Below are 3,585 nucleotides of genomic sequence, written 5' to 3' on the forward strand. Positions count from 1 at the left end.
GAAAGTTACCTTAGCCTTTGAGTAACGATTTTGAAGTTTAATCCTTTAAAGTTTAAGACCCAAGATTTGTTGAGACTTGCCAGGAAAAGATACATATTACAGAGTCCAGACTCAGACTTGAGAGTCGAGAGCATCAAGGCTTCTATTCTTTGACATCAGACAAGGATAGGGTGCGCTAAAAGGTAGTAGGGTGTGTACTTGCGACTCGCGAGGCATCAAAACAAAAACTCGAGTCTCGACTCTCGAGTAGTAAGCAATACAAAGCTTGTCGTAGTCCGTGGACTGCAACTTGTTCTTGGGCAAGCCACCTTGATCTTGACGATAATAAATCAAATCTGGTAAATATGTCCCTACATTTTTCGTTTGCTACATGTTCGTGCTTAAAGATTTAGGCATCTGTAAACTAAAAAAAATTTTTTGTGTGTGGATATGGTTTTTATAGCCTATTTTAAATGGATTTCAATAATGTTGGAAAGGGTAATAAAGGGGGTGAAAAAGGTAATAAGAAACGACAAGGTACGCTTCTTCAATGGGCAGGGCTTGAACCTTCTAAGATAAATTCCAAGAAAACGAAAGGAGATTCATCTAACTTACGAAAGACAGTTTCTACTGATGAAATTTCTTCGTTGTCTTTAGCAGACAGGTTAGAATTGGAAAGAAGGATTGAGGTGCATGCTGCTTTCCAAGATGATTGGCTACAAAAGTTTAATTGGCTTGTATACAATGAAGAAGAAGCTAAGTTGTATTGTAAGTTTTGTCTAAAATATCCTCATCACCATAGTGCCTATTCAAGAGATGGTTCAGTTAATTTTAAGCTTAATAACTTGAAAGCTCATTATCGAACTGAATGTCATGTGAATGCAACGGATGCTTTCCTCTTGCAGGGAAAGGAAAGCATTCAAAATAGCATGAAGAGGGCAGAGAAATTCAAAGACGAGGCTCTCTTTACTCTCTTTAGGGTTGCCTATCATATGGCAAAGAAAAATTATGCATTTTCTGGATTTACTGACATGATTTCTCTTTTGCAAGATTGTCGAGTGCCATATTCCACATCCTTGTACAATGACAACAAGGCTTGTGTGGAGATGGTTTATTGTATTGGTAAGTGTCTCATGAACTCCACTTTGAAAAAAGTGTCTCGAAGTCCTTTCTTTGCTGTCTTGATTGATAAGTCTAATGATATTAGTAAGCATGGACACTTGATTATCTATTTGTCTTACCTCATTGATGATTGTATTCCCACCTATAGCTTTTATGGCATAGTTTGTGTAAGTGATGGGACTGCCAAGTCTATCTTTAATGTTGTTCTTGATGAGTTGAAAAGAAATGATTTTGATCTTTCAAAGCTAATCTCTTTTGGTTTTGATGGGTGTTCGACCATGATAGGGTCAGAGAATGGTGTTTCAACGCTTTTTAAAAGACATGTAAATCCATTTCTAACATCTATTCATTGTGTTGCTCATAGGACAGCTTTGGCTGTATCTTCTGTTTTTGAAAAGAATTCTGGGATTGCAATAACATTAGAGAACCTTGTCAATTCAATTGCCACACATTTCAATCACTCTAACAAGAGGCTTGATGAGTTAAGGATTACTCAAAAGGATTTGGTGTGTCCGATCTTGAGATTAGAGCACACATTTGATGTTAGGTGGCTAAGTCGTGCATCCGCAATAGGTAAGGTATGTTCTTCTCTTGATGCCATTCTATTGGAGACAAAAGAAAAAGTTCCAACTTTTTTTGCTGATTTGTCTAAGTTTGAAAATATTTATTGTCTTTTTTTCTTAGCAGACATTCTGAAAGGTATGTCTATAGTCAGTAAGTTATTTCAAAAAGAATTTGTAGATGTTACTACCGTGTCTGCGATCATTCAAAAAGAGATCAATTTAATTCAGCAGTATTATATTGATCCTCCTAATGTTGATGAGAATGAACTTATTCTTGATGCTCGTGGTTATACATTTTTGCGAGAATACGGTCCAGATAAAGGTTTTTTGTTTTACTTGCGAGGAGCTATTCGTGGCAAAAAGTTTTTTGATATTGAGATAGAGAGAGATATCTTTGGCATGGATCTAATGCGTGCTTTATAGTTTTAGGTTTCTTTTTCGAAGAAAGTTATTGCTTATCTTCAAGAACGGTTTGCTAACAATTCTATTTTGGGTAAGCTAGGTATTTTGGTTCTAGCATAGCATCCTATACTAGAGAAATCTCTACGAGATTATGGTAAGTCAGAGGCAAAAGAAATAGCCTCCTTTTATGGTAAAATGAAGTCTTTAGAGATTATAAATTCTGCTGCTTTGATTGACGAGGATGATTTTATCAGTGAATTTCGTAGTTTCAAGCAACAGGCTGCCATTAGTTGGATACGTTTTAGTCTTCCAGATGTTACAGCTGTAATCGCTAGCAATGCCTCATGGAGAGACTCGTATCCTAATATTTTGACCAGTTGTCAGATTGCTTTAGTGCAATGTTGTTCTAATGCTATATGTGAGAGAGGATTTAGCGCACGGACAAGGATTACGACAAAATTATGAAACAGTATAGAGTTACAATCCTTGGATGCACTTTTGAAGATCAACATAGAAGGTCCTTCAAAGTTAACAGAAACAGAGTTGGAGGAGAGCATCGAGTTATGGGGTGCTAAGGCGCATCGACATTTGTTCACGTCACAAGGTATATGCAGCTTGATTCAACAGTAAACAAGGTATGGCTATCTATTGCTTTTATTTGTTACTTTTGATTATTTCTTTTCCATCTACCTTACTAATTTTGAAAGGGGGGAAGAGCGGTAAATACAATTTGCCGTTAGTCGTGGCTGAGAGTATTTACTCCTCTCCTCCCCCAAGAGAGCTTGGCATAGCCATCATCATTGATGGTAATGGGGTTCGATCTCCCTGCTCTCTCGTTTATGCCAATTAGTTCTACTTTGTGCTTTTATAAATGTCTCTTTGAAGTTTGTAGATTCTTTTGCGGTTTGAGGAAACAACAAATATGAATCTAATTTTCTACCAAAAAGGTCAAATTCAAGCTTTTTCAAGCATGGCAATAATTATACATCTTATTATTCTTACAAATATCTCCGTTTTAAATTTGCAATTTTGCAGCATCTATCAAAGCCGGTTGTCACAAGTCACTGGAGACATCTTGGTCCTCGGATTGGCTCAAAAGTGTTCGATTTATTGTGACAGGTTATCTTTGTTTTTTATTGTTGTGTTGATTGTAACTCTTTGATAATTTTTTTAAGCTTTATCAATCTTTTGGTTGGATATTCAACTCTTTAAACTAGTCTTAAATATTGAGTTCTAGTAATGAGTAAACGCAATAGTGGATTGTGGGTGTGTTAAAATTTAGTTTTAGTTTAGAAGTAGGCTTCTTGTTCACAAAAAAAATCATTGAAAATTTACTGAAAAGGAAAACATCCAGCTCATTTTGGTTCGAAAAGGATTCCTCTTCTTCAAATATTATGAAGCCGGTTTGGATTAGGTTGAGGGGGATATTTTACTTGTTGAGATTTACATTTTTTCGAGCCCTGGTGTCAATTTTTGAAGGATTGACTCTATCTGCCATGGCAAATCTTTGAAACATATA

At 36.1% G+C, this 3,585-nt stretch overlaps 1 pseudogene; it reads left to right on the forward strand.

Moving 5' to 3' along the window:
* The first annotated feature begins 452 nt into the window (after positions 1 to 452).
* LOC147435405 (uncharacterized) lies at positions 453 to 3,228 on the forward strand (annotated as a pseudogene).
* Positions 3,229 to 3,585: the final 357 nt, after the last annotated feature.

Source organism: Adiantum capillus-veneris, chromosome 18 (assembly GCF_014529385.1).
Source record: "Adiantum capillus-veneris isolate H3 chromosome 18, ASM1452938v2, whole genome shotgun sequence".
In the NCBI taxonomy this organism is placed as follows: domain Eukaryota; kingdom Viridiplantae; phylum Streptophyta; class Polypodiopsida; order Polypodiales; family Pteridaceae; genus Adiantum; species Adiantum capillus-veneris.